The 27,571-nt window shown below is 43.7% G+C and overlaps 1 long non-coding RNA gene across 1 annotated transcript in view; it reads left to right on the top strand.

Annotated features, from left to right (window-relative positions):
• The first annotated feature begins 9,371 nt into the window (after positions 1-9,371).
• LOC106998919 (uncharacterized) overlaps positions 9,372-27,571 on the top strand; it is a 68,456-nt gene continuing 50,256 nt past the window's right edge. The window contains exons 1-2 of the long non-coding RNA XR_001445498.3: positions 9,372-9,520; positions 10,380-10,469. This is a non-coding gene — a long non-coding RNA (uncharacterized LOC106998919). The remainder of the gene's footprint in view (positions 9,521-10,379; positions 10,470-27,571) is intronic.

The raw sequence follows: 27,571 nt of genomic DNA, 5'->3' as shown, positions 1-27,571 counted from the left end.
GGACACTCTAATGAGGCAACTGGCTCACAAAGTTGAATAGCTGAAAAGAAATCAGTAAACATATAGTGTTCATGGTCACCAAGCAGACCAAGCAAGATAGTGTGGATGATCCAACTTAATCCCACTTCCACTTCCGTAAAAATAATGCAAAGTGTAATTTTCTGAGTGAAAGTGCGGTCGCTGAAAAATGTCCCTCTAAGATATCAGGTCCTCATCCCTGAAAGCTGTGATTATTTCCTTAAATGGAAAAAGGTGTGATTAAGTCAAGGCGCTTGAGTTAGTGAGATTATTTTGGAGAGTCCAGATGGGTCCTAAATGCCATCACAAATGCCCTTTTAAGAGAGAGGCAGAGGGAGATTTAACACAGACAGAAAAGAAGGCAATGTGTGGAAAGAAGCAGAGAGGGAGATTAGACTGCTTCAAAGCAGCCATGGATGCTGCATCCGAGAGAGAGATGCTACGCTGCTGGCTGTGAAGATGGAGGAAGGGGCCATGACCCAAGGAATACAAGGAATGTATCTCTAGACACTGGAAAAGGCAAGGAAATGGAGTCTCCCCAGGAGCCTCTGCAGAGAGTGCGGCCCTGCCAACACCTTGATTTCAGCTCAGGGACACTGATTTCAGACCTGTGACCTCCAGAACTGTAAGAGAACAAACGTGTGTTGTTGTGAGCCACCAAGTTTGTGGTCATTTGTTACAGCGTCAATAGGAAACTATGACATCAAGTGAGGGGAAAAAATAGCAGAAATAAAGAAATAAGAATGAGGTGTGGAACTAATGTGGGGGATTTGAAATAGCCCTGCAGAAAATCTCCACGGACCTGAGTGCTTGTCTCAGTAATTTCACCAACTGGCTATTTCATCTTGAGCAGATCACTTCACCTCCGTGAGCCAGAATCTCCTCATCTGGAAGACAGGATGAAAACCTACCTGTCATATGTGGATGCTCGGTAAAGGGCAGCTGCTATTACATTAATATTAAAGAATGACAAAACACGGCCGAGTGGCGGAGGTGGGTTCTACCTCTCCTTTTGTGGAACACAATAGCTGAACCGATGTGACACACTGATGAAATTCAATAGGAACCCTCTATACTCACTTTACAAGGAGAGAAAGAAGTGAAAAGATAGAGCTGTATTAATTTTATGTTTTGCCCTCATACTTTTTCACCCTTATACTTTCATTTAGGTCTTTGGTTTTTGCCCATCCCAGAAACCTGTTAAGATGGCATGTGACTTAGCACAAAATTATACATTTAGTCATTTCAAGTTTAAAAAAAAATATTATGCCTATAGGTGATATTCTGTAGGGACCACCAAGACCCCAGACTCTTCACATGAACCCGTCTTTGAGCCACTGCTAGAACCTAGCTGACACTCTGAGATTGTTCTGCCACCTACTAGCTGGGTGAGCTTCGGGAAGATCCTCGTCTGCTCTCTGACTCAGTTACTTTGTCTGTAAAATGGGAATACCACCTTCCTCAAAGGGTGCTTTTGTGGAAAGATTAAAATAATACAGGAAAGCACTCAGCATGGGCATACATAGTCAGTGCTCATTAATTAGTAGTTTCTTAGCACTGTTATTGTTATTATTGTTACTCTGCTCTTAGGGAACCTAATTAACTGTAGAAACATTTCATGTCCTGTGTTTTTGAACCAGTTAGCTTCTGTAGGCAGGAACCTTGTATTACTCAAACAGCAGAGCTTAGTGATTAAGAGAAACGAAGGTAGAGGCTGTAGTTTGCATTCTATTCCCACCATTTACTGTGTGGTACTGTGTGATACTGAGTCAATCATGTAAACTCTGATCCTCCGCTTCCTCATCTGTAATATCAAATGATAATAGTATTTATCTCACAGAATTGTTATGCAGAGTATATAAGACAGTGCTTTTAAAGCTGGCATACGCAGGTAGTAGGCACTCAGTCAATAGTCAACGAATTAAATTCCTTCGCTTGAATTTCCATTTAAAAATAGAGAAAAAAAAGTCTGAAGATCTGAAGCAAAGAACGTTATTGGGCTCTTCACCACATGGGAAAACTGCAGCTTGGTGCCCGACCTCTGTCTTCATTTTATAAGGCGCAGGGTTTTCAGTTACTCTTGGTGTTTCTAGGAGGTTGACTTCTCAGGAAACTGTACCTGTCTCTCCCAGAAACCTGAGGTGTTTGCCTGGAGAAAAATCCCTTAGCCAAGAGACCGTTGTGACCTTTCACAGGCAAATTTACTTAACAGCTGAGGGCGGGAAGAGGTCTAGGGAGCTCCCCTTCCAAGGGCACCGGGCTGTGGGAATTTCCTCCAGGGCCTTCCTGGGCCGGCCCTGGCCACGCCTCACTGAGCTCCTTGCAGTTTCTGTCAGCGCTGAAACTGCTGTGGAAAGTTCAGCTTGAGAAGAGGGAACTGCGGTGTTTTGCTTTTTTTCTTTCTTTTTGAAAGCCGAACAACCCTAAGGCTTGATTTAGATATCTTAACCCAAACCAAATGCTTTTCTGACGGGTGACCACCCCGAGGAGCAACCAGGCAGGGCACTTTGACTCTCTGAGGACACTGACACTGGCGGGAGCTAGATCTCTCCAGAAATCAAATGGCGCAGGTTCACACGCCACCAGGGACTGCTGGAATGTTGCTTTGTTTTTGACTCTGAATTTACAGTCTCACTCCTCCTTCCCCGCCCCCTGGAACGCGATTTATTATTGTGCAGACCTAGTGGCTTTTCTCCAACTTTATTTCTTTTTTCAGAAATAAACAAGGGTTTTACAGCTCCATAACCTCTCCAAAGTTTGTTTGTTCTTCCCTCTGTACAGTGTGGGCCATGTTCGTTCCCTGGGAAAGTCTCTTCCCTAATTATTTTCACATTTCGACAGCTTTTGTTTCTTCTTTCTGTGAGGTTTATGAAAACGCTGATGGTGGATTTGCTTCAGGCTAACTTGTACCGTAAACATTTTCTCCTAGGCACATGGGAGCCTCGGTGACCGGGGACCATGTTGCTATTCCTTATTGTGTACAATGCCAGGAGGACATTTTAAAATCCTGAAACACTCTTTTTGAGGGCTGGAAGAAAAATATGTAAATTGGTAATACAGAGAAAATCTGCTAATCTTGTACAAGGAATCTTGGACAATACCACGTAGGTAAGAGCCAGCTGAGGAAAGGGCTGCCTCAAACACTGAGCTTTCGTTCTAGGTTGAGCTCTTTCTGCCTCCCACCACAGACTGAAATTTGTTGTGTTTTAAGGAAATAAAGATTTTTAAATGAAAAGCTAATATGTTTTAGCAAAATCTTGAGATTCTGGGATAGGTAAATGTTTGTTCCAGCCAGAAGGTGTAAACCTAATCTTGATGTCTGCATATTCAGTTTGAAGACTGAAGAATCTTTCTACCAATAGCAATCCTGAGTTCTAGAAGACACAGAGGCTCAAAAGGATGGTGTGTTGTTTCTTTCTCTCATCGTAATATGGTTGTCAGTGCCTTGCTTGTTTCTGTACAACCTCTCCCTCCATCCACCTCTGGATAGCGCTACCGCCTATGGCTCCAGGACCTCAGATTCAGGTCTCCAGGCTGCCATAGCATCTCACCTGATATCAGACAGAAACTTCAAGCCCACTCTGTTGAAAATGGAATTTTTGCTCTTTCCCCCAATCTGTGCTCTCTCCAAATTCCCCACCTGGTGACACCATCATCCCCTAAAGCCCTTGCAGGAAGCCTGGAGTCCTTCTAACTCCTTGCTGTCTTGCCTGATCGTGCCTTGAGTTCTGTTTATTCTACCTGCCCAACGTCTCTCAAATTTGTCCACCTTTCTCTTTCCCCACAGCCATTTGCCTCATTCAGACTCTTACTGCCTCTCACCTAGACCAGTGCTGCAGCCTCCTTGCTGGTCTCCATCAAATCTCACTCTCCCTACCCCACATGAAAATAATCTCCAGAGCTACAAGACTGTTCTGACCGCAGTATCATCGCTTCCCTGCTTAGAAACCACCTATGTTCCTCTCACCCTATGCAGCTGATCCAAGACCTGAAGCATGGCACTCAGAGGCCTCCCTAAGCCAGTCCCAGGCTTGCTCTGCCACTCAATGGCCACATCCATATGCCCTTCCACATGTGGCCACTACCTGAAACACTTGCCATGCTCTTCTGTGCTCCATGCTGGTCCCTTGACTTAGGGTGCTCTTCTCCCTCTTCTCTAGCTGGAAAAACAAACAAACCCCTCCTTATGCTTAAAGGCCCGATTCAAACCCCAGCTCCTCTATGAAGCCTTCCTGAATTCCTTGAAGCAGAGTGCTGCTCCCTCCAAGTGTTTCTGAAGCAGCTTGTACACATCTTCACACTATACCCCTTCTACCCATTGTAGAGTTTGGCCTATGGGAGAGACTTAAGATGGGCATAGGAGGCCTTACTGAGCCCGTTTCAAGAGAGGCCCATTTGGGGACGTGCTTGTGGTGATGAGGGTGAACACATGGCTTCCAGCATTGCTCGGAAAACCATGGACAGAGCTTTGGTCTAGGTCTAAGGGTGACTGAGGAGACTGGAACAGGGCAGGGGCTGCTATTATAGGCAGAAAATTGTGTCCTCTTCAGAGATCCCCTTTGAGAATGAAAGGGAAATCAGCTTGGACCTCCTCTAACTCCAGGTGCTACGGATTGTCTGGATCCTCCTGCCACCATGTATTTCCACCCCCTTGGACCCATGGGAGGTCAAGCCTAAATTTGTCGTGTCCCTTAAACATGAGGAATTAAAGTAGGGGCCAGCCTGGCTCAGGCTCCCACCTCCCCCGACTCTGATCTGGCCCTGACTCAGCTTCTGTTGCATAGGAAGAAGTGCCAGGATGCTTCCAAGATGATCTCACTTTTGCTTGTTGGCACATGTTTCATTCGGGAATAGGATAGCAAAGAGGCTCTGGGGTTGAGGGCAGGGGTCCCCCTGCTAAGACTTGAATGAGACAGTAAGGATTCTCAGATCTGAGAGGCCTAAAATCCAGTGCTTGATTCATTCGTGCAAACTCACTCTTCAGAGAGCCTACTCTACCCTAGGGATTGAAGCTAGCATCTTTGTTGTACAAGAACTCTTAACTCAATGTGGGAGGTGCCTTCAGGGGCCTGCCCAGCCCCTGTCTGTATGATAGGGATTAGCACCCTTGTTCTGTTTGCAGTACAGGGTTGTGAGGACCTGCTCTGTAGACCCCTGGGTCAAAGTTAAGGATGTGACATATGCTAGGTGCAGTGTCTAGCACACGGTGGATGCTCAACAAATATCCATTGGGAGCATGAGAGTAAATGAATGGTTTCTGCTCTCAGCCTTATTGGGGAAGGGCATGACCATTTACGGAACACCCGCTGTGCTTCACTGATGTCACAGCAGGGCGCACACAACTACAGCTAGGCCTTCCACCACACTGTCTTCCTCTGGGTCTTTGTGTGCCTCTGATGTCTTTTTCTTGCTCTCATGATCTCTCTTCTCTTTGCCCACTTCACTCTCACTCCGATGCAGGTGTCCACCTCTCCCCCTCTCTCTCGTATTTAAAAGTGAAGCAGCAGGGCCAGGCGTGGTGACTCAGGCCTGTAATCCCAGGTACTAGGGAGGCTGAGGCAGGAGAATCACTTGAACCTGGGAGGAGGAGGTTGCAGTGAGCCAAGATTGCACCACTGCACTCCAGCCTGGGCAACGGAGTGAGATTCCATCTCAAAAAATAAAAAGTAAAAAGAATAAATAAATAAATAAATAAAAGTGAAACAGCTTTGGGGCTGACTGGAGTTGGATGTAACCTGGAAGTTCTATGACTATCCACCCCTTTGAGGGCTAGGATCCAGGTCAGTTCGTTCACCACAGTGTGCCTGACACCTAGCATTAGAGGTCATATTTCGTAGGAGCCCCAAAAATTGTTGCATGAACACATTGGTTTATATATGTGGGTGAGGAATATATGCTTGGGAATGCTGAGGGGACCAGGACAGAACCAAAGAACACTGAGCAAGAAGCTACAGTTTTGCTCTAGCTTTGGTCTAAGCTTTAAAAGATGGGTTGAAAAAATTCCTTGAGGCTTTTAGAATGTCCAACCAAACTCCCTGTGTGAGAAATCCGATGGAGATTGTGAGCAGAAGCTTCTCTTGGGAAGGAAGAGGTTGTGTCTAGAAGCACCATCTCTGGGTTTTATCTCTTAGAAACATGAGGACCTGGGAGCAGGGGGCTCTACAGAAGCCTGATGTTTTGGGAGCACGTGATGCAACATTCCTGACATCAAGCAAGAGTCATCTCATTAAGATCTTAACTGCAATAGAGGTCCCTCCTCCTGTTCTGCTCTGGATGGTCGCATCAACCTGCACAAGTCCCTACTCTTTAGGCCCTATCCCATCTGTTAAATGAAGTGTTCAGGTTAGATGATCTCTAAGGGCTCTGCTGCTCTTGGATTTGTGAAATTAGGTAAGGGATGATCTGGAAATTTAAATAGGATTCCATGTCAGGGGGCTTTACCCTCACAGGACAATGGGAAACTAGGCTCTGATTGATTTCATTGCCCGCAGCACTGAATATGTCTGAGTTGCAGGCTGACTCATATAGGCCCTTCTAGAAGAGCTACTGGCCCAGAGAGGATGCTGCCTTCACTCTGAGGGTGGTCACCAGTACATGTGAAGAAATCCAGGTCTCTGCAGTACAAGTGTCCATAATGGGAGAAAAAACACAAATATTTGAAAAAACACAAATATATGAGCACAGATCAGGAGGGGCCTTATCAGCTATAATTAGACATTTGGCCGGTATCCTATGTGCAGAAACTGTAAGAAAAATAGTAGTTGGTTGCCTATTCATGTTTACATTTCTCCCTTCAAGTGGTCTTCCCACCTCACAACACACATACATGCATATGACCACAACTAATGCTATCAGGCAGTGTATACCTCCTAAACCACACACGTCCACATGTGCTCTTGTGGACATGCAACATACTTACATGTGTTACCTGGACACATGCCTTTGACATATATAGAGATTCTATGTGTTCCACACACACGCATATCCTGCATATTCAGACATTCCATTTTTGCCCTCGTCTACTAGCATGTCCCAATTCCTGGAATGTGGCAAAAGAGAATTAAGGATGCAGATGGAATTAAGGTTGCTAATCAGCTGACTTTATCTGAGTGGGCCTACGTAATCACAAGAGTCCTTAAAAGGTGGAGGAAAGAGGCGAAAGAATCAGCATCCAAAAGAATCAATGTCCAAATGTGATGTGAGAAAGACCAGCCTTGGCTGACTTTGAAGACGAAGGAAGGGGCCATCAACCAAGGAATACAGGCAGCCTCTAGTTGAAAAGGCAGGAAAATGGATTCTTCCCTAGAGCCTCCAGAAAGTGGTAAAGCTTCCCACTGCCTTGATTTTAGCCCAGTGAAACCTGTGTCCAGCTTCTTACCTCTGAAACTGTAAGATTATTAATTTGTGTTGTTTTAGACTGTGAAGTTGTGGTAATTTGTTATAGCAGTGATAGGAAATGAACACCCACAGAATCAGACAGAGTCCCACCCTCACGAGTCTATGGTCTGAGAGAGGAGACAGGCACAAAACCAGGTGCTAGTCGACAGAGTAAGAGAGGCTGTGAAAACACAAAGGAGGAATACCCAACCTACACTTGGGCATGGAGGGAAGATTTTCTCTTGGAAACTCCATGAAGGCAGGGACCAGTATTGACCCAGGTCAGCCACACTGGCCACTGTACCTGCACACACCCGATGCTGATAAGTATTTGCTAGGGGAAGGGAGGAGGGAGAGAGAGAGGAAGAAAGGCAAGGCCAAAACTAGGACCCAATAGATAAATAGGATTTGAGACGGTTGAATATAAGGTGGGGTGAAGTGTCCCAGGCAGAAGACCCAGGGCTATTTAGAGAACTAAGTAGAGTTTCCTTTGGCTGGGACACAGTGCCCCATGGGGAACAGGGAAAGATGAGTCGACAGAGCACAGATCAGGAGGGGCCTTATCAGCTATAATTAGACATTTGGCCCGTATCCTATGTGCAGTTGGTACATGCTCACTCTCGCTCGCTCTCGCTTGTTCTGTCTGGTTCCGTCTCCCCACCCCCACTCCCTTGGGTGATATTTTAACATCTTTTAAATGAAGTGTGTTTGTTTCATCTCATTTATGCCAAACAATGCTTATGGAACTATTTCCTCTTGTTCCCCAGGCCATACTCATGTCCCTCCCCTTCAGCAATGATTGAGGACCTACCTCCTCGGTTATCATTTTGGGTAAGATGGGCCCGTCCAGTGGACAACAAGCCCTGGATCTGTAACCACAGCCACCTGGGTTTGAGTTCATACTCCTTCATTTCCCAGCTAATGTTTAACCTCTTCCATCCCTGGTTTCCCAGTCTGGAAAATGGATCCAGGACAGTGTCCACCTTAAGGGCTTGTTGTGAGAATCAAAAGAGCTAGTTCATAAAAGTGCTTCGAAAGGGCCAGATGTATCCTGAGTAGTCAATGGCAGTTGTCTACCACAATCGTCACTCTTTGTATAGTTATTATCTACCAGCCATAACTATTGTTACATGTTACATGAGTTTCCATGGCTCTCCAGATCTCCCCACCCTTCTGTACCCACCTCTGCCCCCTAGGAGGTTGATCTGCATGGGCTCCATCAATGATCTCCCTTGCCTTCTAACTTCCAATTGGGCCCAGACTTTGTGAGTTACCAGCAAGAGATGCAGGGAGTGGCAGGAGAGTGAGGGTGGGGGATTTATTCTCCCTGCTCCCTCCTTTCAGGATTTTGCTAGGGCTTGGCTGCTTTCTTCTCATGAAGGCAGCCTCTTCTCGGGCAGCCCTGTCCCTACAACTTCCCTCTTTGTTCCAGGAACTGCTCCCTCTTCTTGCCTTTTAAGAGATAGGGAAGGTAATGACTCCCTGCTGTTATAAGCCCCAGAGTTTCCTTTGCATCTAAGTAAATAGTCTTTTCCTTAATTTCCCTCCAAGTTACACAGTTTGAGTGTACCATCCATTTTTTGCTAGAACACTGACTGAGACAAGTTTTTTTTTTCAAATATTGGGACTGCTGGCTTCATAGACCGAGGCTTCATCCTGATAAGGAAGCCCTTGTCCCTTGTCCCTCTGGTCAGCTCTAGAACATTCAGCAAGGTGATCACGTGGTCACAAGATCACTTCTTTTTCATTCTTCATGAAACTGAAAATTTCAAGGAAATTTGTAAGTTTAATAGACAACTTGATCATACTCCAGACTAGAAAATGAAACCAAAACCAATTGCCCTAGGCAGAAAGTTAGGTTATAATGGGTTTCGTGCAGCCAAAGAGTCATGAGTCACAGCAGCTGCCTCAAGAGTGGGAAGGGAAGTAAACCACTGGATCTAAGGATCACTCTAGTCACCCTACAGTGACTCCTCTTTTTCCCTCCTGCCATGGTCCAGGGTAGCCAGATACTTCTCCAGGCTGTCACTTACGTGGGCTTTCCTGCTGGCTACATCACTGAAATGGAATCTCCTAGTGGCCCTTCTCCCTCTACAGCTCTGGTGTTACACTGAAAAACTAGAAGGTCAATCACTTTTATATTTACCCCCATTAAGGTTGTAGGAGCCTAGCATGTCCCCACAGCCCTCTTTCTCCATTCTCCTCTTCCCCTTGTCTTGTGTGTGGTTTCGTTCTTGTCCAAATTGGGTCTTCCTTTTCTAGACTGTGAGCTTGCTGAGGTCAGGGAATGAGTCTTCGTATCCTTGGTACCCAGTTCAGAGCCTGCCTTTAGGGAGTGTTTACTCTAGCACTGTGGTTAGGCAGAGATGTGAGTTTGAGTCTTGGTTTCCTTAGTCTTTTATCAACCACTTCTCAAATTATGCCATTTGTATCTTTTTTTTCTCTCTCTCTTTAGAGACAGGGTCTCACTCTGTCACCCAGGCTGGAATGTAGTGGTGCAATCATAGCTCACTGCAGGCCCGAACTCCTGGGCTCAAGCCATCCTCCTGCCTCAGCCTCCCAAATAGCTAAGACTACAGGTGCACATCACTGCATCTGGATAATTTTTTTTTAATTTCTGTAGAAACAGGGTTTCACTATGTTGCCCAGTCTGGTCTCAAACTCCTGACCTCAAGTAATCCTCCTATCTCAGCCTTCCAAAGTGCTGGGATTGTAGGCATGAGCCACTACATTCAGCTACTGCTTGTATCTTCTGATTCTTGTTTTGATACCACTGACCTTAGATAGGGTATTTTATCTTCCTGAATTTTATTTTTCTATGTGTAAAATGGAGATTAAATTATCCTTCTAATAGGGTTGTTGTGGGGATTAAGTGAAATAGTGTATACAAAGTTCTTAGCATACTTTGAAGCTATTATTTTTATTATTATGCTAGTAACTAAAGCTTTCTGGAATTAGAGACTCACATGCCTGTTTGTCTACAGTTTCAAAATAGACAAGGGAACAAGAGAAACATCAGAAAGTCTGATCAAAGTAGAAGCATCATGTGTCTATCAACGTATCCACTGTGCTTGGTAAGTGGCAGTCTCTTGTCCTGTAAGAGACTTGGGCTTTGAAAAGGGCTTTGGATCTCAGATCTGTTGACATGAGGCTTGTCATGAACCTCAGCTTCCTCATCTCCAAAACTGCTATAGGCCAGGCATGGTGGCTCATGCCTGTAATCCCAGCACTTTGGGAGGCCGAAGCAGTTGGATTGCTTGAGCTCAGGAGTTTGAGATCAGCCTGGGCAACATGGTAAAACCTCATCCTACTAAAACTACAAAAAAATTAGCCGGGAACGCCTGTGGACACAGCTAACTGGGAGGCAGAGGTGAGAGGATTGCTTAAGCTCGGAAGGTGGAGGCTGCAGTGAGACAAGGTCATGCTACTACACTCCAGCATGGGTAACAGAGTGATACCCAATCTCAAAAAAACAAAACAAAACAAAACAAATTGGCATAGTAACAGCCTCTGCTTGAGGTTACTCTTTCACTGGATGATAAATGAGCATCTACTGTGTGTCAGACATTACTCTAAGCTGTAGATACAGCCTCAAAAAAGATAAGCTAACCCTGCCACCCTGGGGCTTATATTTTAGTTGGGAAAGGGGCTGGAGAAGACAGACAATAAACAAATCAATAAATTCATTAAAAAGCTAACTTCAGCATTGATAGGTGTTATGGGGAGAATGAAAGAGGACCCTGGGATACAGAATAACTTTGTGGGGGAACCAGGTTGGGATCCCTGGGTCAGGTGGTCAGGGTGGGACTCTCAGAGAAGATGACTTTTGAATTTAAATAAGAATGAAAAGAAAAAGCCAACCATAGGCAGATTTGGGGACAGCCAGTGCAAAGGTCAAAGGTGAATAAGGTCATAGGGTAACCAGGGTTAAAATAAGGTGGTGCGGCCTAACTGGCCAGAACAATGCCTGACAAAGGTGCTGCTTTCCTCAACGTCTTCAAATCCTTAAGGATCTACTGTGTGCTGACGTAAGATGCAAAAATCAGTAAATCATGCTACTATCTCTAAGAAACTCATGGTCTAATATAGGAGAAAAAAATCCACCATCAAAATAAATGAATCAAGACTGGGAAGATGAATATAACTGATAGCACCTGGGAGATGACTTAGACATGGATATGGATATGGATATGGATAGATATGGATGCAGATACACATGTGGATAAAGGTGGGGATGTGTGTTGGGAAAGGCAGTCTCTTGCATGCCATCTTTCCACCCCTGCTTGGACACCTAAGAATACGCGTTGGGCCTGGAAGACTTCCTTACCATGAAATAAAGAATCCTCAGCCTGTGCTGGACTTACCACCTTTTGTGGGAATATCTTTTTCTGTTTGTACTCTTTTGCTTTGCTTAAGGGCATGCATCACGTGGCACTTAGAAACTTCACTACTCTATCTGTTCTTTGCAGGCAGGGCATGGGCCCTTCTGCGGCAGCATAAGAGGGGTCACCCAATGACCCGTGTCAGCTGTTGGGATGGACCTGCTGACCATGGGATAATGGCACCCACTACTAAGCAGATCTTGCTGTGTCTCTTCTCTATGTGAGTAAAGTCCTGTTCCATCTAGTGCTTGACTGTGTTGTGTTTTCCGTGGCAATTTCAATACCAACATGCAGTGGGCACAAGTTCTTAGACTTCTACTCTGGTTAATCGGAAACAGATGCCACTTGCTTGCCAGTTGGATGTGGATAGATGTAGATATCAATGAAAAGAACAAATGAATAAGTGATTGAATGAGTGAATACATATAAGGAGGGAGAAGGTCCTGGATCAGGGTGGATGAGAAGGGGGCTGAAGGAGGCAGAGGTGGGCAGAGGTGGTGATGTAGAAGAGGTGTTTACCACTGGGAAAATTCCAGTTGGGCTGGAGCAGAGGATCCTTGTATGGAAATCATGTCTGGAAACTAGCAGAAGACAAGGAGGATTTTGGATTTGCTCTGTGGCCTATCATGCTATTTATACTTATATGATTTAGAGACATTTCTATAACATACCAGACCTGACAAAGCTGCTACAACACACAACACACTAGAGTTCATATGAGTACATATTGTTTCTCCAGTTTTCCCTGGTAAAGGTGCAAGTGCAGAAAATGGTTTTCCACCCTTTCTCCATGGCCACTTTGAGGTCAGAGATTGTGTCTTAAATTCAACAAGAACGGAACTGAGATAGTAGAATCTTGTTTTGTTATGTTTTTGTAAAAAACATAAAAAGACTCATTTTAGGCTTTAATAAAGGAAGGGGCCTGGAGGCATCACTGGTGATGGTAAAAAAAAAAAAAAAAAAAAGCCATAATTTTATGTATTTATAAGATTTTAAAATGTTAAAATGTGAAATGTAAATCAGGATGTTCAGAAAAAATTATAAGAACCCTCATGATGTTTATCAATGAATGATCCATTTGATTCTGTGCAGCCTTATGACCAAAATCAATCACAGGGTTAGTCAGATCACTGATCTCCTCTACACATATGATCTTCTTGTGGGACTCTGTTTGGCAAAGGAAGCTTTGGGGAAAGCTCATCTAAACCACTGAGTAGAGTCGAATGATTTAGACCTGAACACTTTTTAAAGTAGGAATTGACTGTCTACTAGTAAATATTTTAGTAAAGTGCCATGGAACATGCAGGTTTTTTTTGTTTTGTTTTGTTTTGTTTTGAGACGGAGTCTCGCTCTGTCGCCCAGGCTGGAGTGCAGTGGCGCAATCTTGGCTCACTGCAACCTCTGCCTCCTGGTTTCATGCCATTCTCCTGCCTCAGCCTCCCGAGTAGCTGGGACTACAGGAGTCCACCACCATGCCCAGCTAATTTTTTTGTATTTTTAGCAGAGACAGGGTTTCACCATGTTAACCAGGGTGGTCTCGATCTCTTGACCTTGTGATCTGCCCGCCTTGACCTCCCAAAGTGCTGGGATGACAGGTGTGAGCCACCGTGCCCAGCCAGATTTTTGGTTTTTTTTTAAGGTGGACAAATAATTTTATTTTGTGCATGCAAATACATGTCAAGTACTGCAAACTTTTTGCATCAATTTTCTCTCAAACACTGAAAATCATGATGCTTTATTTTGTGAACAGTCAAAGCTAATATCTCTTCACTTCAGTGCCACAGCAAAAACATAGAGAATTCACTCTTTGCTATTCACTATCATCACAACCCTCATTCTTCCATCTCTGCCCTCCCCCCATATACAACCCTTATAAATTCTAGTCTTCCCCCATTTAATCCTATTCCTATAGCACAAAGGGAAACATTGTAATTTGGACATTCAAATTGAAATAAATGGAATAGAATTTATTCCCATATATATTCCCCATTTCATTATACAGAATTATTTTAAATTATAGTTAAAACTATAACTATAAACATACAGTTTTGAGCAATATAACTTGCCAATAAATCTTCCAGGTTAAATTAGTTGCCAATTATATTACTAAAGTTACCAGGAAAAAAAAACTTGAGCTATTGTAAGTGTTATGAGCTATTGTAGTTACCAGCTCAAAATAAAGTTTCAGAAGTGTTGATATTAAGCCAACCTTGTTGCCAATAATTTGAAGGAAGATCACTTATCCATTGAAGTAATAAGTTTAGTCAGACAGAATACTTTTTTTTAATCATCTCTGTGGGAATGTGGGGTGGGACACCTTTGTGACTTATTATGCAACCATGATAGGTAGGAACCAGTGCTGGCATTTGTAATCTCAGGGTCTACATGAAGACAGCCGCAAAAAATGACGGTTGTTGCTGATACCAAGAGAAAGTTGCAGCTCTTCAAAAAAAAAAACAAGAATAGGTCTGGGCATGGTGGCTCATGCCTGTTATCCCAACACTTTGGGAGGTTGAGGAAGGAGGATTGCTTGAGCCCAAAGTTCAAGACCAGCCTGGGCAACATAGCAAGACTTTGTCTGTACCCCAAAAAAAAAAAAAAATTGCCTGGCATGGTGGTGTACGCCTGTGGTCCCAGCTACTCAGAAGGCTGAGGTGTGAGGATCTCTTGAGCCTGGGAGGTCAAGGCTGCAGTGAGGCATGATTGCATCACTACACTCCAGCCTGGGTAACAAGAAAAGACACCCTCCAAAGAAAACATAATCAGGAAGTGAGTTTATTTTGCTTTCCCCTGGTGTAGTCCAATTGATTTGTGTTTGAGGCATGTGAAAGCTAAATGGTTGGCCCTGTATAGGTCATGAGTCATCCCTATATCCTACAGTTTAACAAAAGACAGCCCCACCTCTTCCCTTCCCCTCCCCAAGCCCACCACTGAAATCATTGTAGAGGTAGTGGTCTTCTAGTATGTGACCCTTGGGCTACAATATCCACAGGTTCTAGGCCATATTTCCTTCACATCCATGTAATGAGCCTCAAAACCTAAATGTCCTATTTTCCTTGAGGACATCTAGACCCAAAGCATCCCCATTTTGGAAGCCCAGGACTGTGGAATGGGAAAATATGACTCCATTCCTCTCCTTCATATGTGTTTTTAGGTTAAAAAAGGCAGGTGCAAATCACAACTGAATCTGAAACCTCAGAAGAGGCCAAAGCAAATCAACTTAATAAAAATAACTTATCATCACCAAACATGAAGAAAAACTTCAGCTGTGGCACCTCCAAGCAATGACCATGTCCCTGGCTGACATAAAAGCCCCTTCAGGACTTCATGTTGATTGAAACCCCATGATCTAGCCTCAAGTGAGGGCTGAGTGGGCTGTTCTTGAGCCAAGTGTCTGTGGTTGTGGATAAATATATTAATATCTTAGCAACTTGCAAAATCCACAGTACCTTAGATAGAATTTGTCTTGCATTCTCTTAACAGGAGAGCAGGTTTGAGATGGGGACCTGAGGATATTCTGAGCCAAGCAAAGAGGTTCTTGGTAAACACACAACTTCATTTCCTTCTGGTCATGCTTGGCTGCCCCTTGCAAATTGGAGTCATTTTGTCGTGTGACCTTCTAGTGTTCTGAAATTTGAGGTTTGCTGTCTGTTTTCAAAATGTAGAAACCCATCTCAGTCATTCACCAAGCTTTCACTGAGCAACCAGATGCAGGGTTATGAAAGTGGAGATGTTTAAGACACAGTTTCCACCTTCAAGAAGTACACTGTCTAGTCAGGAAGACTCACTGCAACATCCAGACTCAACTTGCTACATCCCACCCTGGTGTCCTCCCACTTGCCCTTTCTTCTACCTGGATGGAATGCCCTTGGCTGTCTTCCTCTTCTCTTGGAGGCTTCTCTCCACCCCCACCCACAGCTGAGTTGCCCACACCTCTGGGATACTCTGTACTTTGGTCACACATACGTTTCACATTTTCACCAAGCATGAGATTATCTGATATCCCATTTATCACTTCTTCCAGACACATTCCTTCAGCCTGAAATGGTTCCTGGCACGTGACAGGCACACAATCATTATTGGTGGAGTGAATGAGTGAATGAATTCACAAGAAACATACGGCACTCAGAAACCTCAGGACCTCAGCTTAAATTCTAGCTCCAGTGCTCACGTGTTGAATGAAACTGGCTAAGTTATTTAAGCCTCCTATGACTCATTTTTTCTATTTGTAAATGGGAATAAGGGTTGTTGTGATAATGAGCAAATTCTTGTTTAATGCTTATCAAAATGACTGCCAACTGGTAAGTGCTTCATGAAGAATAGCCATTAAAATAGTTATCACTAACAGATATCTACTGAACCCGACTGTGTGCCAGATAATGTGCTAGACACTGAGTCTACAAAATGAATAAAGTAAGATGTCTGCTTTCAATGAACTCCCAGCCTGGTTGGGAAGATAGATGTTAACAGAAATTAAAAGGCTATCTTACTAAGTAAGTGGGATATTGGGAACATGAGATGGGGCACCTAACCCAGGCTGGGCTAGATCAGTGAATTCACAAGAGAAATGGTACTGGGGATCATGAGAGCCAAATGGAAAGTCAGCGTCAGAATCTTTAAGGCCTTCCCCAAACCCAACTCTAAATATTCCAACATGGCTAAGTGCTTTCCTTCCCTCATAAATCCCTTCCTCTAGCCATAGTGCTGATTATTCTTATTCTCTGAATTGCATAAGTGTATTATTTTACAATTTACAAAAAATTTCCACACACCGTGTGTCACTGGATTCTCCTAACTTCCCTATAAGTCATATAAAGCAGATAATTTAATATTTAATTCATGGGTGAAGAAGACGAGGCTCTGAGAAGTTGCAATGCTTCTAAATGATACTAACTAGATGTAACCCCTGGGGCTGACACTAATTCTATGCCCTTTCAGCTCCTACAGCCTGGACACTCATAACAAGCCAGGCGCCCACCAGCTCTGCACCTTTGCCACACTGTGCCTCCTACCTGGAATGCCATCCCTCATCCCTTGTATTTGTCTCAATCTTTCTCTTCTTTGAAGTCTCTGTTCTAACCTTAACTACCCCCCAGCCATCAAGTCTCTCCTGTGTCCAGACAGCCTATAGGGGTCTCTTGAACTCCTAGAAGGCCCACTCTCTAGGCTGAAATAGGACACTGACATCCTATGGTGGCCTGTTTATGGTTCTTTTTCATGTGCCCATGTCTGCCTCCCTGACCTGACCGTGAGCCTTTGGAGGAAGAAACTGTGTCTTACTAATCTCTGTGGTTGGGATATAGTAGATGCTTAGTAAATTCCTGTTGATTAAATGAATGATATTGAGGTTGTTGGCCAATCTTCTGTTTAGGCTCTCAGAAACATACTTGTGAGAGAAGCAGACTAGCTTTTACTAAGCAGTTAGGCCCTGAGTGCAGAGATAAAAGGACCTGAGTGCATAGTGTCTGCATCAGGAAGCACCAAGTCTAATTAAGAAGCATCAAGGACATAGATAATAAGTGTACATATTGGAAAGTTTCAAATGGAGTACAAGGTACAAGGTGCAATTGGAGGACAAAGGCCGTGGGGGAGGAGGGAGTAGAAGGAGGGGATGAAAGCAACAAGGGGAAAGAAGGAAAGGTGAGGTCTGAAGAAAGTCTTATAGCGTGAGTAGAAATTGACCAGGAGGACAAAGGGTGGCATGGTGGAATATAGAAAGGGGCTCCATGGTCTAGAAGAGGAACAATAACAACAAGAATAAAATAGCCCAGAAAATGAGAGGACATGAAATCAATATAAAAGTTCCATGGGGGATTATTTAAATGCCATCCTGGAGTCCAAATCGACTCTGCCACCTGGATGGACAGATGGATGGAAGGATGGATGGATGGATGGATGGATGGATGGATGGGTATTATGAACATTCATGTAACAAGAGTAAAGAGGGTATAAAGAGGACACATAGGTAAAAGATGAGCTCCTGATTCCGAATATTAGAATTGTTGGTATTAATAGCTATGCTTTTGTGTTAAGAAAAACAATGTAAGTTCATTACTAAATAACCAAGAAATAAAGGTAAGTGATTTTTAAAGTTACTTTTAATCCCTCCAACCAGATATAACCACTGTTAACATATTTATGTTAGCCTTTCCACCCTTTCTTTAGTGTCTTTCTATCTTAATCATCTGTCTGTCCATCTAACTATACATTTGTATACATATCTATGATCTTTTTATTCATCCACCCATTCATTTATCCATCTATACTTTTCCAAAACAAAAATAGGCTCATATGGTACTTTACATTTTGTAACCTAATTTTTCTAAATAATTTGTTATAAGAATCCAGTAATTTCTACCTATTTTTAAGTGAAATCTTAATAGCTACATAATATTCCATCCTATGAAAGTACTACAGTTGATTTAATCAATCCTTTCCCTCTTTTGCAGTTATCACAAGTGTTTTAGTGAACATTGGTGCTCTTCTTTTGGGCCAAAGTGACAGCAAAGAGGTTACCTTTCTCTAAAGTTTATGAGGCTCTGAGTTGACTGACCAAAACTTGAACTTGATATGGGGTCATATTAATCCTCTGACATAAATCAGTTGCCTCCTGACGTGACATCTCTATCTCCACTGTATCTTTCCCTGGAAATGTCAGACAGGGCAGAAGGTCCTCCCTGACAGAGCAGGTACATTAGTGCAACCATCAGCAATCAGATATTATCTTCTGCTGATGGGGTCTGATAGCACTAGCTCTCCCACATCTTCACAGAGCTGGTGATTCAGAGCTGTCAACTAACACAGCTGCAATGAAATGCCAACGGTGGATTTACGGTGTGAGGCAGTAACTTTGTGACCCCCAGGTGGAAAAACAGATGCCTTTGAAATAAGCTAGTCAATGTGGCAAAATGGGAGAGGGAGGCACTTACCTTATAGTAAAAGAGAATACATCCTGCCACTTCCTTGAAACTTCAGATCTTCAATGGCTCCCTATTACTTACAGGAAAAGTCTTCAGCTTTTCAGTCCAGCAAAGAAATAATGAATGTAATGGAACGAGGACTGGCTGGAAAGCCAGAAGCTATAGATTCTAGCTGCTGTCTTGCTACCCACCAGCAGTGTGACCTGGGCAAGTCACCAGTTCTTGAGTTTATTTTCCTCCATCTGTAAAATGATCATACGTAGATAATGTCTGAGTGTTTTGATAAATGAGTCAGTAAAAAGTCATGCATCATTCAAAGTCATTTACTGAGGGATTTCATGTGCTGAGGGTGGAGTTGAGTGGGATAGACCAGTGCCTGACTAGGGAACTTGCACTCTAGGAAGTAGGAGTCAGAACATAAAATAATCAGTAGACTATCGAATAGTGATAAAGTACCGTGTTGAAGGCAAAGTGATGGGGATGGTAGAGAGCAATGTAGTGCCCGGGTTGGGTTGGATGCTCAAGAGATGATGATCTAGCAGCTATGGTTGGAATGAGAAGCTAAACAAGCCACAGAGAATCTGGGGAGAAAGAATTCAGGCCGAGGGATAGCATGATAAGTCCCCACAGGCAAAGAGGTGAGCTTGGTGTTCAACTAACTAAATGCATATTTACTAAGTGTCCTTCTCCTAGATTCCAGGGATTCAAGGACAAGAATACAAGAGTCTCTGCCCTCGCTAAGCTTAGGGTGAAGTGAAGGAAGCAGATGATTAAACAAATAGACCTTTTGCAGTATAATGAGCACTGTGACGATCAGCAGAAATTTGGAATGCTTCTGGGAAAATGTGATGGGAGCTTTTACCTTAGTCCAGGAAGCTCAGGGAAGCCTTCCCTGAAGAGGTGCCCTGGGATCAAACAAAATCAATTTTTTTTCAAAGCCAGCGTGGGACTTGAGCTCTAATCTACTGATGATCTATACCTGCCCGTGCACATTCTTTGGTCACAGCTGGGATTCTGCTGAACCCTAAGTGACTTTGCAGAAATTCTTTACTCATTTGGAGGAAGCCCAGGGCATTGCAAGGAAAATAGATGAGGTTCATTAAAGCATTTAAAAAAATGTGTTGTCATGTTTATTATCACTTACCAGAGTAGCTCTCAAACTTGAGTACACATCACAGTCCCCTGGAAGTCTTATTGAAACACAGATTGATGGGCCTCATCCCCTGAGTTTCTGATTCAGGAAGTGTTAGTTCATTCCCATGCTGCTATGAAGAAATACCCAACACAGGGTAATTCACAAAGAAAAGATATTTGCTTGACTCATAGTTCCGCATAGCTGGGGAGGCCTCAGGAAACTTACAATCATGGTGGAAGGCAACTCTTCACAGGGTGGCAGGAGAGAAGATGAGTGCAAGCAGGGGAAATGCCAGACACTTATAAAACCATTAGATCTTGTGAGATTCACTCACTATCACGAGAACAGCATGGAGGAAACCATCCCCGTGATTCAATTACTCTACCTGGTCCCACTCTTGACACATTGGGATTATGGAGATTACAATTCAAGGTGAGATTTGGGTGGGGACACAGAGCCAAACCATATCAGGAGGTCTGGGTAGGGCCTGAGAATTTGGTCAAGCAAGTTCTCAGGTGGTGTTGATGCTGTGAGTTGGGAAACCGCACTTTGAGAACCACTGACTTCGAGTGCTTGGCATTTGGGACATAGAGATGGTTGTCTAATTCTCCTTAAAGCTGGTGGAGGGGAACAGAGCGAACAGAGCTAGGGACTGGAGCTCCCAGGCCAGTTCACCTGAGGCCCTCTCCAGCCTGGTTTCTCCTTTAGAGATTTTATAGCCAGCAGACCCAAAGTACAACATCTAGCCTTGCTTTGGCATTTGTGTTCTAATGTATAAACAAACTTGAAATATTTCCTAATTTTCTGAGAAAAAAGTAGAGGGGTGTTTGCCAAGTACTGTGGTCTGAATGTTTGTGTCCCCCAAAATTCATATGTTGAATCCTGACCCCCATGGTAATGCTATTAGAACGTGAAGCCCTCACGACTGGGATTAGTACCTTATAAAAGAGGGCCCAGAGAGCTAGCTAGCCCCTTCTACCATGTGAGGACACAGCTAGAAGGCTCTATGTATGAATAAGAAAATAGGCTTTCGCCAGACATCAAATTTGCTGGCACCTTGATCCTAGACTTCCCAGCATCCAGAACCATGAGAAATAAATTTAGTCTATGGTGTTTGTTACAGCAACCCGGATGGACTAAGACCCCAAGCCAAATAACAAGCTCCAAATGCACATTCTCAGCTTGTCCTCTTGGGTAGTTTTCTCTCAGTTATTTTTTTCTCAGTCAGGGAGCTGCCAAAGTCCATATTGATCCCCTACTGGGTCACACTCCTCAAATACCACTCTAATGGCCTCTGGACTCTGATGACATCAGGATAAACCCACACAGGTATCTTGTAGTGAACGAAGCCCCAGCCTTGCAATTGCATAATTCTCAGTCTGAATTTCAGGACAACCACGTAGCAAGGATCCTTTGTGGGAGCTACTTGAAGGCTCTTTGAGCCTTAGAATAGTGCAGGGAGGGGCAGCAATAGCTCCACAGGGTTGTTGGGATAATTACAGAAGACTATGAATGTCATATCTTTGGGTATAGTAGGTGCTCAGTAGGTTAGGGATGCTTACAATAGTCTGTCATTTAAAGTGGTCCTGGACATAGAATTGCTAGCTCCAGGCCCATCACCTTCTCCCATATTGCCCCAGGCCTCAAGGGTCCACAATGGGTGATGGCGGGGTTATCCTGCCGTGCCTACTAAGCTTTCTTCCAGGACACAATTGCAGGCCCTTGAAATCTTTTGCCTGGATTATTGCAACAACTTCCAAAGGGACTCATCTGTCTCCAGGACACCCCTCCATCCTCCTCTGCATCATCACCAGGGGAACCTTGGTAAAGCAAAGCCATGATCATGCTTATCACCTGGTGGAAATCCTTCAAAGACTCTCCACTCACCAGAGCAGGCACCACATCCTTACAGTCTATAGAAGGCAGGAGGAAACAGAAATGAGTGCCGGGTCCATAGGTAGGCAATGGGGAGCAGTGGGGATTGCAGTGAAATGGAGTTTAGCTGTTTAAAGGCACCCAAACTCAGAATTCTGTAAAATCGTCTATGGGCCAAATAAAGTTTGTCTTGAGATTCTGTGCCTGGCCTTGACTACCAGTGTGTGAGAGCTGGCCTGGCAAATGAGGCACAAGCTCCTTAGCCAGGCTAACCAGGTTCAGCCTCCTTCTTGCCGTGCTCCACCTCACTTAAAATTCATATAGCTACCAAACTGTCTGCAGTACCTCCACACCTGCCATGCTGGTCCTCAGCCATGTCCTTTGATCAAGTCTGGAAAGCCCTTCCCTTGCTCTTCACTTGGTGAATGAAGAAGTCCTGCTCATCCCTCTAAAACTCAGTTCAGGCAACACCTCCTCCAGGAAGCATTGTTTCGCACCCATCCCCAGTTTTTCCATATGGATATGTATGTTTTCCTGGTGTCCCAACAGTATCTGTTGCCTTTCTTCATCATTACAATTATTAAGTGGTAATGGCAATATAATTATCTTTTTTTGCCTCTGTCTCCCCTGCTAAGGTGTAAGTACCTAATATCAGGGACCAAGCGTTAATGATCTTTGTGTCTAGCAATAATGAGGTGTTCAATCATTGTTAAATGGATGAATGCAGAGGCAAGTGCCCCTCCCCTCCCCTGCTCCTCTACTCTCCCATGAGGTAGGGAGCAATCTGAACAGTGACCGGCACGACAGCCACTTGGGAGAGGCATAAGAGTGGTCACCTCTCTCTCCCTTTCCACCACAGGAATGTATAGAAGACAGTACAAGCAACAAAGAACTGAGGAGCAAGAATGCCCTTGAGTTCCTCTCTCAGCTACTACAAACTCTCCCCTATTGATGGTTCAAATTTCCAAGAGAGAATCTGATCATCCAGTGAAATCACCCAGGCCCCAGTGGGACAGTGGCCCACACAAGCTCTCCCCAGCTGCCTGCCAGACTTCCACTGGCTGCTTGTAGGCAGACACCCTTCTTTGCTCCGATGAGGACAGGTTCATCTGCCAGAAAACATGGCACCTTCTGTGGACAGAAACTCTTAGTCGGTTTGGGCTGCTATAACAAAATATCATAAACTAGGTGGCTTATAAACAACAAATATTTATTTCTCTCAGTTTCAGAAGCTGGGAAACCTAAAATCAAGGTGCTGGCAGTTTCAGTGTCTCGTGAGAGCCCTTTCCTCAAAGATGGCACTTTCTATATATCCTCACATGGCAGAAGAGGCAAAGATGGTCCCTTGGTCCTTTTTTTTAAATATAAAGGTACTAATCCCATTTATGAAGACTCTGCCCTTGTGACCTAATCACTTCTAAAAGACCCCATCTGCTAGTACCATCACACTGGGGAATAGGAGTTCAACGTACGAATTTTAACCAGAGGAGGACACAAACATTTAGATCATCATAATCTCTCGCAAAGTCTTTGACTGGCAAGGGTTACGCAGCCTGGGTGGTGTAGGACTTAGGACCAAGATTAGGTAAGCTGAGTGAGGGGCCTGAGGTGCAAAGTTTAAGGAGGGGTCCTCTTAGGGTCATGTAGGTACCTCATTTGCCTAACCCTAATTTCACCCTTAACGGCTGATTTCGTGCATGACTTGAAGGCAGTCACTGTCTCTCTGACCATTAGTTTCTTAACCTGTAAAATGAAGGGGTCAGAAGACTGTAAGACCTGTTAGGTTCTCTGGCTCTGAAACTGCTGCATAGTTCCATAGCTCCTGAGACACAGCTCACCCTCTCCGTCCGTCCTACCCACTGGACTTTACCCCTTTGTCCTAGGGGGGCTGCTCATCTGGGTAGTTAGCTTCCCCAGCCATGCCTGGCTTCATCGTCAAGGGCTCAGTTCACAAGCCACTTAGCAAAGGCAGTCATGAAAGAACAACATAGCGTCTGTTCCAGGCCTTCGTGGAGGATGTGCTCACATTCCTCACCTCAAAGCAAAATTGATCTGCCTTGACCTGGGGCCGCACCAGAGAGAAGGAACTGTTGGGGGCTGGGGTGCCATTCGGTGCTCAGATGAGGTCAGTCACCACATGGTCCTCAGTAGCCTTGAGGAATGAGAGGTATTTGACTCCCCTATTAATCACTTGGAAGAGTCATGAATATCTTGGTTCAAAGTGACAGTTTGCATCTTAACAGGAAAGGGGCCTAAGTTCTGACTCCCACTTAGAAAAAGTTCATGTAGCTTTGTTCCTCCAAGATAGAAACAGAGGACCATAGAGATGGGGAAGGGAAGAAACTGAGGAGTGAGAAGGCGAGAGGGTGTTGTTTATCCAGTTCAATCTTAGATCCCACACTTGAGCCCAAGCTCAAAGGGTTCTGTCAGTCATCCTGAATATGGAGACTTCTCCAAGGGGAGCTCTTTTCATTGTTGGGTGACAAAAATTATTAGAAATATTTTATTTTTTATGTATTATATCTATAAATAAAAATTTATATAAATACAGATGTGATATATAATATAAATATATTAGTCAGTGTGAATGAGGAACAGGTCAATTTCTCCTCCAAATAGTTGCCCTTAAAATCTTTGAAGACATTATCACATTCCTCCTGAATTTCTTATTCCCCATACGAAAAAAAAAAAAAAACCCTGTTTTTTTTTCAGCTAATTCTCTCTCTCTCAGTTTTTTTTTTTTTTTTTTTTGAGACAGAGTCGGCCAGGCACGGTGGCTGACGCCTGTAATCCCAGCACTTTGGGAGGCCAAGGTGGTAAGATCACAAGGTCAGGAGTTTGAGAACAGCCTGGCCAACATGGTGAAACCCTGTCTCTACCAAAAAAATACAAAAATTAGCCGGGTGTGGTGGTGTGCACCTGTAATCCCAGCTACTCAGGAGGCTGAGGTAGGAGAATTGCTTGAATCTAAGAGGTGGAGGTTGCAGTGAGCCGAGATTGTGCCACTGCATTCCAGCCTGGGCAATAGAGTAAGACTGTCTCAAAAAAAAAAAAAAAAAAAAAAAAAGACTTGTAATATAAGGATGGGGCCAGATATGGTGTCTCACGCCTGTAATCTCAGCACTTTGGGAGGCCAAGGTGAGAAGCTCAGTTAAGGCTAGGAGTTTGAGACCAGCTTGGCCAACCTGGTGAAACCCTGTCTCTACTAAAAATACAAAAATTAGCTGGGTGTGGTGGTGCACGCCTGTAATCCCAGCTACTCGGGAGGCTGAAGCACGAGAATTGCTTGAACCCAGAGGCAGAGGTTGCAGTGAGCCGAGATCACACCACTGCACTGCAGCCTGGGTGACCGAGGGAGACAAGTCTTCCAGGCAATCCCAACCCCTCTGCTTCACCTGGTCCCTTCTTCTGGAATCACAGCTTATCAGTGACCTTCATCTGGTGTTGGTCCAGAACTACACATGGCTATGCAAGCGTGGAGAGCAGAGCAATCATCTCAGCCTGCAGATGCCACTGGGCGATGACAGAACCAGAACAGACTCCCATTCTGCTGATCCCCAGGCACCTGGGGATGATGGAGAAAACACCAATAAGCCAGCAGGACAAGCGACTAGCCTTCCCAACATGCAAACACTGCGTGTGAAATTTACCATGTTTGTATCATCATTCAGGGATCACAGACCATGCATCGGAACACCACCAGTACATCCATAGATGCAGAAGCGTTGACCAAATGGATGTACTATTCCCTGACTCGAACCAACGAAAATTACATGGCCAATCTTTTAAAAAGCAAGTAGTGGGCCAGGCATGGCAGCTTATGCCTGTAATCCTGGCACTTTGGGATGCTGAGGCAGGCGGATCACGAGGTCAGGAGTTCAAGACCAGCCTGGCCAACATGGTGAAACCCCATCTCAACTAAAAATGCAAAAATTAGCCAGGTGTAGTGGTGGGTGCCTGTAATCCTAGCTACTCAGGAGGCTGAGGCAGGAGAATTGCTTGAACCTGAGAGGCAGAGCTTGCAGTGAGCCAATATTGCACCAGTCCAGCCTGGGTGACAAGAGCAAGACTGCATCTCAAAAAAGAAAAAAAGCAAGTAGTTAGTAGTGTAGGGGGAAAGTCCTGGATAAGAACTCATGCCTCTTTGATTTACACCTCTGTTGCCTAAACTGTCTTCCTTTTCTTGATGACTAATACATATGTTAGCTGCTCAGCTTTTCTTTATACTACACTTTTGGGAGATGCACACTCTTCCCTGACTCGCCTTAGCCTAAAGTTCTGGAATAATTATCCCTTCATTTCATTTGATACCAGATTTTGCATACTTCTTTTAGTGATCCGATGATTCTCTCTTTAAGATACATATTAGTTCCATAAATATTACACAATATTGCTAGTGAAATGGAAAAAGACTGTTCTTAACTTGTCTCAATAGTTTCAGCTCTCAAACTATTTATTTGACATCTCCTGAACTTTTACCCCAAACCTATATCTGAAGTTTATATCCAAAATTGTCAGCTACCCCTATCCAATGGAACCTCTCCCTTGGATATCACATAGGTACCTGACTTTCATCATTTCCCTTCCCCCATCCATTCCTTGAATAATTTACCACAATCAATGGTCTTACAACCATTGCTGATCATAGCACTGGACAGATGAAGGAGAAAATTCACATTCCTTGAGCATCTACCATGAAGGTTAACAACCCTGCAGTGAAAATACCATCCTTAGGTTACAAATAAGAGAATAGGGGCACATTCTCTCATGCCCCACATCTAATTCTCCAACAAATGCAGTGGGAACTCATACAACTCAATGGCAAAAATACAAATAACCTGATTCAAAAACAAACAAAAACCTAATAGAGATTTTCCAAAGAAGACCTACAGATGTACAACAGGTGTATAAAGCTGCTCAACGTAACTAATTATAAGGGAAATACAAATCAAAGCCGCACTGGGATATTACCTGGAATTTGTTAGGATGGCTATTATAAAAAAAGACAAGAGTTAACAAGTGTTATTGGCAAGATTGTGGAGAAAAGGGAACCCTTGTATATTGTAGATGGGAATGCAAATTGATACAGCCACTATAGAAAAGAGTATACAGGTTCCTCAAAAAATTAAAAATGGAATTAGCATATGATGCAGCCATCCCATTCTAGGTATATATCTGAAGGAAATAAATCTCAAAGAGGTATCTGCACTTCCACATTCATTCCAGCATTATTCACAAGAGCCAAGATATGGAAACAACCTAAATGTCTGTCAATAGATGATGGATAAAAAAATACGCTATACAAATTTATACAGTGCAATGTTACTAAACCATAAAAAGAAGGAAATCCTGCTACTTGTGACAACATGGATAAATGTTGAGGATAATATGCTATGTGAAATGAATCAGACACATAAAGACAAGTATATATTCTCACTTATATGTGGAATCTTAAAAATTGACCTCTTAGACGTAGAGAGAAGAATGATTGCTCTCACTGAGCGGGGTGAGAGAAATCAGGAAACACTGGTCAAAAGGTACAAACTTTTAGTTAGAAGATGAATATGTTCTGGGGATCTCATGTACACCATAGTGACTACAGTTGATGATACTGCATTGCATACTTGAAATTTGTTAAGAGGATAGACCCGAAGTATTCTCACCACACATACATACATAAACAGTAACTACATGAAGTGATGGATATGTTAATTAACTTAATTGTAATAATCATTTCATGATATATATTAGTACATACATCAAATCATCACTGTGTACACCTTAGATTTATACAATTTTTATTTGTCAAACATACCTCAATAGAACTGGGGGAAAATACATACAGAAAACCAAATGCAATGAGC

The sequence above is a fragment of the Macaca mulatta genome, chromosome 1, assembly GCF_049350105.2.
Source record: "Macaca mulatta isolate MMU2019108-1 chromosome 1, T2T-MMU8v2.0, whole genome shotgun sequence".
NCBI classification, from domain to species: domain Eukaryota; kingdom Metazoa; phylum Chordata; class Mammalia; order Primates; family Cercopithecidae; genus Macaca; species Macaca mulatta.
This window is presented reverse-complemented; position numbering and strand designations above follow the sequence as displayed.